We start from the raw sequence: 10,579 nt of genomic DNA, 5'->3' as shown, positions 1-10,579 counted from the left end.
AGATATATAGCATTTTGCAAAGCAACATGATTATTTGTCTCTGAAATGAAAACATCAAGTTATAGATTATAATCAAATACATGTGTGTCATTGAACAACTCAATGCCATGATTAGATAGTGAAAAAACACACCAATCTCTTACATAATTCCTTTAAAAAATAAAATCTAATTTCCCAACTTTTATGAAAATGGACATATTGCATTTTGGAATGAAACTCTTTTTATGTTTCCCCATCAGAGCTCAGAGTAGATGAGAGATGTAATGTTTGTCTCTGTTGTATTGAAGCCCAATCAAGCGGAAGAGACCAGCCTCCCCTGTACCCAGCTGTGTGTCCATGAAGAGTGACGAGTCTATGGACCATCCTATAATGTTTAGAGAGGGAGAATTTTCTACTGAACAAAGGTAAGAAGAACTCATGGGTCACGGTCAGTGAGTTAAACAACACGGTCTGTAGTCATTTCTCCTCTCCCATTTTCACATTTATTTTTGTTGTTTTCATAATCCATAGGCTAATCATTTTGTCCATTTCCATAGTCCTAAAACAATATAAAACAAACACAACATTCCCTCATGTGTGTGTGTGTGTGTGTGTGTGTGTGTGTGTGTGTGTGTGTGTGTGTGTGTGTGTGTGTGTGTGTGTGTGTGTGTGTGTGTGTGTGTGTGTGTGTGTGTGTGTGTGTGTGTGTGTGTGTGTGCACTCCCTGGATGAGGAGTGGTAATCTCTATCCTGATTGCCTAGTCACTTTTACCCCTACCTACATGTACATATTACCTCAATTACCTCAACTACCTGGTACCCCTGCACATTGACTCAGTACTGGTACTCCTTATAGTCTCATTATTACCTCAACCACCTGGTACCCCTGCACATTGACTCAGTACTGGTACTCCTTATAGCCTCATTATTACCTCAACTACCTGGTACCCCTGCACATTGACTCAGTACTGGTACTCCTTATAGCCTCATTATTACCTCAACTACCTGGTACCCCTGCACATTGACTCAGTACTGGTACTCCTTATAGTCTCATTATTACTTCAACTACCTGGTACCCTGCACATTGACTCAGTACTGGTACTCCTTATAGTCTCATTATTACCTCAACTACCTGGTACCCCTGCACATTGACTCAGTACTGGTACTCCTTATAGTCTCATTATTACCTCAACTACCTGGTACCCCTGCACCTAGACTCAGTACTGGTTCTCCTTATAGTCTCATTATTACCTCAACTTCCTGGTACCCCTGCACATTGACTCAGTACTGGTACTCCTTATAGTCTCATTATTGTTGTTTTATTGTGTTCTGTTTGACTGGTACTGTATATATGGACATATTGATGTTTTATTGTGTTACTGTTTGACTGGTACTGTATATATAGACATATTGATGTTTTATTGTGTTACTGTTTGACTGGTACTGTATATATGGACATATTGATGTTTTATTGTGTTACTGTTTGACTGGTACTGTATATATGGACATATTGATGTTTTATTGTGTTACTGTTTGACTGGTACTGTATATATGGACATATTGATGTTTTATTGTGTTACTGTTTGACTGGTACTGTATATATGGACATATTGATGTTTTATTGTGTTACTGTTTGACTGGTACTGTATATATGGACATATTGATGTTTTATTGTGTTACTGTTTGACTGGTACTGTATATATAGACATATTGATGTTTTATTGTGTTACTGTTTGACTGGTACTGTATATATGGACATATTGTGAAGTATGTGACTCAATAGGCTCTGAAGGATTAAAGTGGAACTGAGATGAAGTGAATCAGTATCTGTATGTGACAACTCAGTATTAGGAGGATGTTCTTAATGTTTTGTACACTCAGTGTATGTTTGTTGCTTTATGTAATGTATATAATCTATTAATATATAATGTTGATATAGTTTAATGCTTTATATAATGTATGTAATCTATTAATATATAATGTTGATATAGTTTAATGCTTTATGTAATGTATATAATCTATTGATATATAATGTTGATATAGTTTAATGCTTTATATAATGTATGTAATCTATTAATATATAATGTTGATATAGTTTAATGCTTTATGTAATGTATATAATCTATTAATATATAATGTTGATATAGTTTAATGCTTTATGTAATGTATGTAATCTATTGATATATAATGTTGATATAGTTTAATGCTTTATATAATGTATATAATCTATTAATATATAATGTTGATATAGTTTAATGCTTTATGTAATGTATATAATCTATTAATATATAATGTTGATATAGTTTAATGCTTTATATAATGTATGTAATCTATTGATATATAATGTTGATATAGTTTAATGCTTTATATAATGTATGTAATCTATTAATATATAATGTTGATATAGTTTAATGCTTTATATAATGTATGTAATCTATTAATATATAATGTTGATATAGTTTAATGCTTTATGTAATGTATATAATCTATTGATATATAATGTTGATATAGTTTAATGCTTTATGTAATGTATATAATCTATTAATATATAATGTTGATATAGTTTAATGCTTTATGTAATGTATATAATCTATTAATATATAATGTTGATATAGTTTAATGCTTTATATAATGTATGTTATCTATTGATATATAATGTTGATATAGTTTAATGCTTTATATAATGTATGTAATCTATTGATATATAATGTTGATATAGTTTAATGCTTTATGTAATGTATATAATCTATTGATATATAATGTTGATATAGTTTAATGCTTTATGTAATGTATATAATCTATTAATATATAATGTTGATATAGTTTAATGCTTTATATAATGTATGTAATCTATTAATATATAATGTTGATATAGTTTAATGCTTTATATAATGTATATAATCTATTAATATATAATGTTGATATATTTTAATGCTTTATGTAATGTATGTAATCTATTGATATATAATGTTGATATAGTTTAATGCTTTATATAATGTATATAATCTATTGATATATAATGTTTATATATTTTATGATGTAGTTTCAAGGTGATTCATTATGTTTTCCAGAATCTCCAACCAAACTCAGTCTCTCCAGAGATCAGTCTCTCCAGTACCCAGTCATCTGTCCATGAAGACTGACTTCTCTATGGAACGTCCTATACATTTTAGTAATGGATCAGGGACCTTTGACCCCAGGTAAGTTACTGGTCAGAATTGATGATATTACTATTGAAGAATCTTCAAGATCTAAAACCAGATGTATTTTGTGTATCTGAGTATTTGACTGGTACTGTATATATGGACATATTATCTAGTATATTATGGCCTCATTATTGTTGTTTTATTGTGTTACTGTTTGACTGGTACTGTATATATGGACATATTGATGTTTTATTGTGTACTGTTTGACTGGTACTGTATATATGGACATATTGATGTTTTATTGTGTTACTGTTTGACTGGTACTGTATTTATAGACATATTGATGTTTTATTGTGTTACTGTTTGACTGGTACTGTGTATATATAGACATATTGATGTTTTATTGTGTTACTGTTTGACTGGTACTGTATATATAGACATATTGATGTTTTATTGTGTTACTGTTTGACTGGTACTGTATATATAGACATATTGTTGTTTTATTGTGTTACTGTTTGACTGGTACTGTATATATAGACATATTGATGTTTTATTGTGTTACTGTTTGACTGGTACTGTATATATAGACATATTGTTGTTTTATTGTGTTACTGTTTGACTGGTACTGTATATATAGACATATTGTTGTTTTATTGTGTTACTGTTTGACTGGTACTGTATATATGGACATATTGATGTTTTATTGTGTTACTGTTTGACTGGTACTGTATATATAGACATATTGATGTTTTATTGTGTTACTGTTTGACTGGTACTGTATATATGGACATATTGTGAAGTATGTGACTCAATAGGCTCTTAAGGATTAAAGTGGAACTGAGATGAAGTGAATCAGTATCTGTATGTGACAACTCAGTATTAGGAGGATGTTCTTAATGTTTTGTACACTCAGTGTATGTTTGTTGCTTTATGTAATGTATATAATCTATTAATATATAATGTTGATATAGTTTAATGCTTTATATAATGTATGTTATCTATTGATATATAATGTTGATATAGTTTAATGCTTTATGTAATGTATGTTATCTATTAATATATAATGTTGATATAGTTTAATGCTTTATATAATGTATGTTATCTATTGATATATAATGTTGATACATTATATAAAGCATTAAACTATATGTTATCTATTGATATATAATGTTTATATATTTTATGATGTAGTTTCAAGGTGATTCATTATGTTTTTCAGAATCTCCAACCAAACTCAGTCTTTCCAGAGACCAGTCTCTCCAGTACCCAGTCATCTGTCCATGAAGAGTGACTTCTCTATGGAACGTCCTATACATTTTTGTAATGGATCAGGGACCTTTGACCCCAGGTAAGTTACTGGTCAGAATTGATGATATTACTATTGAAGAATCTTCAGGATCTGAAACCAGATGTATTTTGTGTATTTGAGTATTATCTGTAAAGCATCTGCTTATCATTTGTTGTTTATGTCATATTTTACGACACTGAGTTCACAAAACATTATGAACACCTGCTTTTTCCACGACATAGATTGACAAGGTGAATCCAGGTGAACGCTACGATCCCTTATTGACGTCACTTGTTAAATCCACCTCAATCTGTGTAGATGAAGGGGAGGTTACAGGTTAAATAATTAGCGTCAAGCCTTGAGACAGTTGAGACATGGATTGTGTGTGTGTGCCATTCAGAGGGTGAATGAGCAAATCAAACTATTGAAGTGTCTTTGAACGGGGTAGTTGGTCTGAGGCACACTGGTCTGTGTAGAATCTAACATTCTAGTAATGGCTCTGTGGACATGTTATTCATTCCAGAGGCTTCTACCACACTCAGACAGCACAGTATACTGTTCCCAGCTGTCTGTCTATGAACAGTGACTTCTCCATGGATCGTCCTGTTAATTCCAGTGGTGGTGGATCAGTTACCTTTGACCGAAGGTACGTCACCACATTTTTGTTGTTGTAATTTGAGAATGTTCAATATGTCTCTCTCTCTCCTTTATCTCTGTAGTGGATGGTCTACTCTGTTACATGATCAGTATATCGCTCTCCTTTATCTCCGTAGTGGATGGTCTACTCTGCTAGAGGATCAGTATCTCTCTCTCTCCTTTATCTCTGTAGTGGATGTCTACTCTGCTAGAGGATCAGTATCTCTCTCTCCTTTGTCTCTGTAGTGGATGGTCTACTCTGTTAGAGGATCAGTATCTCTCTCCTTTATCTCTGTAGTGGATGGTCTACTCTGTTAGAGGATCAGTATCTCTCTCTCCTTTATCTCTGTAGTGGATGGTCTACTCTGTTAGAGGATCAGTATCTCTCTCTCCTTTATCTCTGTAGTGGATGGTCTACTCTGTCAGAGGATCAGTCTCTCTCTCTCCTTTATCTCTGTAGTGGATGGTCTACTCTGTTAGATGATCAGTATATCGCTCTCCTTTATCTCTGTAGTGGATGGTCTACTCTGTTAGAGGATCAGTATCTCTCTCTCCTTTATCTCTGTAGTGGATGGTCTACTCTGTTAGAGGATCAGTATCTCTCTCTCCCTTATCTCTGTAGTGGATGGTCTACTCTGTTAGAGGATCAGTATCTCTCTATCCTTTATCTCTCTAGTGGATGGTCTACTCTGCCAGAGGATCAGTATCTCTCTCTCCTTTATCTCTGTAGTGGATGGTCTACTCTGTTAGAGGATCAGTATCTCTCTCTCCTTTATCTCTGTAGTGGATGGTCTACTCTGTTAGAGGATCAGTATCTCTCTATCCTTTATCTCTGTAGTGGATGGTCTACTCTGCCAGAGGATCAGTATCTCTCTCCTTTATCTCTGTAGTGGATGGTCTACTCTGTTAGAGGATCAGTATCTCTCTCTCCTTTATCTCTGTAGTGGATGGTCTACTCTGCCAGAGGATCAGTCCAGGTGTGCAGTGTGTCAGCAGGTTCTGAGGGATCCAGTCTCTATCACCTGTGGACACAGGTTCTGCAGACAGTGCATCACCAGATACTGGGAGAAACCTGCTCCTTCAGGAGACTATGACTGTCCTCAGTGTAGAAAGAGATCCAGAACACGTCCTGTACTACAGCACCTGACTGAACCCAATGATGCAAGAGGCTCTGAAAACAGTAAGAACACCTGCAGACCTGTGCTAAGTTATTTCCTCAACATGATTAAGTGTTAACAACAATAATATTAGATCATGTCAGTTACTGTCGTTGTGGAAGGCCCACATTTCATTGTCAATGAATGTGTCTCATACATATCCTTTTTCCTCTTCCCTTGTAGTGGATGACAGCCTGGAGAGAGCTGTAGTAAACCATAAAGACAGCCTGCAGAGAGCTATAGTAAACCATAAAGACAGCCTGCAGAGAGCTATAGTAAACCATAAAGACAGTCTGATAAGGAGGTATGAATGTGTGATAGAAGGCATCGAAACAGCAGGGAACCAAACTCCCCTCAACAGGATTTACACAGAGCTCTACATCACAGAAGGAGAGAGTGAAGGCGTTAACAATGAACATGAGGTGTGGCAGCTAGAGACAGCATCCAGGACGCCAACCTCACATGACACAGCAATCCACTGCAATGACATCTTTAAACCCTTACCTGGCCAAGAGAGAAGCATCAGAACTGTGCTGACGAAGGGCATCGCTGGCATCGGAAAAAACTGTCTCTGTGCAGAAGTTCATCCTAGACTGGGCTGAAGGGAAGGCTAATCAAGATGTGGACATCATATTTGTGCTTCCTTTCCGGGAGCTGAACTTGATCAAAGATCTCCAGTACAGTCTTCTCAGACTTTTAAATGACTTCCACACAGAACTAGACATAGGCAATGCAGAGAAACTCACTGCCTGTAAAGCTATGTTCATCTTTGATGGTTTGGATGAAAGCAGACTTCCATTCGATTTCCAGCAGAATGAAACAGTGTCTGATGTCACCCAGACATCATCTGTTGATGTTCTGCTGACAAACCTCATCAAGGGGAATCTGCTTCCCTCTGCTCTCCTCTGGATAACTACCCGACCTGCAGCAGCCAATAAGATCCCCCATAAGTGTGTTGACCAGGTGACAGAGGTACGAGGGTTCAATGACCCACAGAAGGAGGAGTACTTCAGGAAGAGATTCAGTGATGAGGACCTGGCCAGCAGAATCATCTCACACATAAAGACATCAAGGAGCCTCCACATCATGTGCCACATGCCAGTGTTCTGTTGGATTTCTGCAATAGTCCTTGAACACATGTTGAGTACAGACAAGAGGAGAGAGATGCCCACGACTCTGACTGAGATGTCCATACACTTCCTGCTCATTCAGACCAGCCTGAAGAACCAGAAGTATCATGGAAGAGATGAGATGGATCAAGAGGAGCTCATGGAGTCAGATAAGGAAATTATTCTGAAGCTGGGGAAGCTGGCGTTTGAAAATCTGGAGAAGGGTAATCTCATGTTCTATGAAGAAGACCTGAAAGAGGCTGGCCTTGATGTCAAAGAAGCCTCAGTGTACTCAGGAGTGTGCACACAAATCTTTAAAGAAGAGTCTGTGTTATTTCAGAGAGTGGTGTACTGCTTTATTCATCTGAGCATTCAGGAGTTTCTCTCAGCTGTCTACATGTACCATTGTTACACAACCAAGAACATGGATGCACTGAAGCCCTTCCTCAAGAGAAAGTCTAGAGGTGCGTCTGAAGAGCTAACCTTGGATGAGCTGCTGAAGAGTACCGTGGATAAAGCCTTGGAGAGTAAGAATGGACACCTGGACCTTTTTGTCCGCTTCCTTCATGGCATGTCACTGGAGTCCAATCAGAAACTCCTACGAGGTCTGGTGACACAGACAGAAAGCAGTCCAGAGAGCGTCCAGAAAACAATCCGATCCCTTAAGGTGATGCAGAGGAAGAACGTCTCCCCTGAGAGGTGCATCAATCTCTTCCACTGTCTGATAGAGATGAAAGACCATTCTGTACAGGAGGAAATCCAAGCGTACTTGAGGTCAGAGAACAGATCCAAAAACCTCACACATGCTCACTGTTCAGCGCTGGCCTACATGCTGCAGATATCAGAGGAGGTTCTGGATGTGTTTAACCTGAAGGAATACAAGACATCAGAGGAGGGTCGTAGGAGACTGGTCCCAGCTGTGAGAGGCTGCAGGAAAGCTCTGTAAGTATTCATGTAAATATCGCACACCAAAATAAATTGTAGTTACAGCAGTATTTTCATTGGCTGACTGGCTCTGTAACTACCCATGTGACTATCCCTCAGACCAAACTTTAATGTATGTAGGAACAACAGTATTTTCATTGGCTGACTGGCTCTGTAACTACCCATGTGACTATCCCTCAGACCAAACTTTACTGTATGTAGGAACAACAGTATTTTCATTGGCTGACTGGCTCTGTAAGTAATCATGTGACTATCCCTCAGACCAAACATTACTGTATGTAGGAACAACAGTATTTTCATTGGCTGACTGGCTCTGTAACTACCCATGTGACTATCCCTCAGACCAAACTTTACTGTATGTAGGAACAACAGTATTTTCATTGGCTGACTGGCTCTGTAAGTAATCATGTGACTATCCCTCAGACCAAACATTACTGTATGTAGGAACAACAGTATTTTCATTGGCTGACTGGCTCTGTAAGTAATCATGTGACTATCCCTCAGACCAAACTTTACTGTATGTCGGAACAACAGTATTTTCATTGGCTGACTGGCTCTGTAAGTAATCATGTGACTATCCCTCAGACCAAACTTTACTGTATGTCGGAACAACAGTATTTTCATTGGCTGACTGGCTCTGTAAATACCCATGTGACTATCCCTCAGACCAAACTTTACTGTATGTAGGAACAACAGTATTTTCATTGGCTGAATAAACTTTCTATCAACTGAAAACTCTTAAACTACAAACTGATCAGAAATGTTGTAGCATTGAACCATGAATGTACGATATACACATTATTAGTGTACGGGTAACAGTGTAATCAGGGACAGCTAAGCGTAACATTTTAATACAACCTGTCTGTCATTGTATTTCTTCTGTTTTGGCAGACTCACTGGCTGTAAACTCACAGACACATCCTGTAAAGTGTTGGCCTCAGTTCTCAGTTCAAACCCCTCACACCTGAGAGAGCTGGATCTGAGTAACAATGACCTGAAGGATTCAGGAGTGAAGCTGCTCTCTGCTGGACTGGGGAATCCCCACTGTAAACTGGAGACTCTGAGGTCAGTATTATATATAGTGTGGACTGTTTACTCAATACAATCTAAATCTGATACCTCACTGTCTGTCTCTTGACTGATACTGCTTTTTAAACTGGTCTGGTCAGTCTACTCAAATATTTGTACTATACATTTTTCTATCTGCAAGCAATACTTTGATAATTTGTCATTTATAATAATGATACATTAATTTATGAATAGATGTGGCAGCTTTCAGGACTCTGATATATCTGAATATGTTGAAAAATATACTGCCACTATTTTCACCACAAAGAATATCAGTGTGATTTTAATATGATTTGACTCTTTGCAGGCTGTCACGCTGTCTAGTCACAGAGGAAGGCTGTGCTTCTCTGGTCTCAGCTCTGAGGTCAAACCCCTCACACCTGAGAGAGCTGGACCTGAGCTACAATCACCCAGGAGACTCAGGAGTCAGACTGCTCTCTGCTGAACTGGAGGATCCACACTGCAGACTGGAGAAACTCAAGTATGTAGAGGGTTTATGTCAATGTTCATATCAGACATGTTTGACTTATCAGGCTAGTTAAGACAAACATTCTTACCACCACTTGGACAAAGTTATATGCTGACTGTGTGTGTGTGTGTGTGTGTGTGTGTGTGTGTGTGTGTGTGTGTGTGTGTGTGTGTGTGTGTGTGTGTGTGAGTTCAGGTGTATCCCTCAATGACTGTCTGTTCTTCTGCTTACCGCTACAGTGTGGAACATGGTGGAGAGTACACAATGAAACCTGGACTTACAAAATGTGAGTGTTGACTGCTGTGAAGAATATGACTAAGAATAAGTCTTAATTCAAGTTAAGTCAAAGTCAAAGACCACCATCATTACTTACTTGGTCATATTAAATATCAGCTGTAGTTCTACAGAAGCAGAAATCAGGGACAACAACGTTTACAAAGAGTTGCTTTGACTGTGTGTGTGTGTGGGTGTGTGTGTGTGTGTGTGTGTGTGTGTGTGTGTGTGTGTGTGTGTGTGTGTAATTAATGGGAATAAGTGTGTTTTATATTACCATACAGTATAACATATGATCATTCAACAAGTCTCAAGTTACCTTAACTTCTCCTTTTGATACCTAGAAACATCTACATTAAATGAATTAGTGAAAAGTGAGTTTACATTCTAATGTGAATGATGATGATTTCTAATATTGTGTCTGGTTTCATCCATCAGATGTCTGTGATCTCACACTGGACCCAAACACAGTAAACAGACTCCTCTCTCTGTCTGAGGAGAACAGAAAG

The 10,579-nt window shown here is 37.3% G+C and overlaps 1 pseudogene; it reads left to right on the top strand.

Annotated features, from left to right (window-relative positions):
• The first annotated feature begins 292 nt into the window (after positions 1-292).
• Positions 293-8,261, top strand: LOC120041327 (annotated as a pseudogene).
• Positions 8,262-10,579: the final 2,318 nt, after the last annotated feature.

Source organism: Salvelinus namaycush, unplaced genomic scaffold, assembly GCF_016432855.1.
Source record: "Salvelinus namaycush isolate Seneca unplaced genomic scaffold, SaNama_1.0 Scaffold441, whole genome shotgun sequence".
NCBI classification, from domain to species: Eukaryota; Metazoa; Chordata; class Actinopteri; order Salmoniformes; family Salmonidae; genus Salvelinus; species Salvelinus namaycush.
This window is presented reverse-complemented; position numbering and strand designations above follow the sequence as displayed.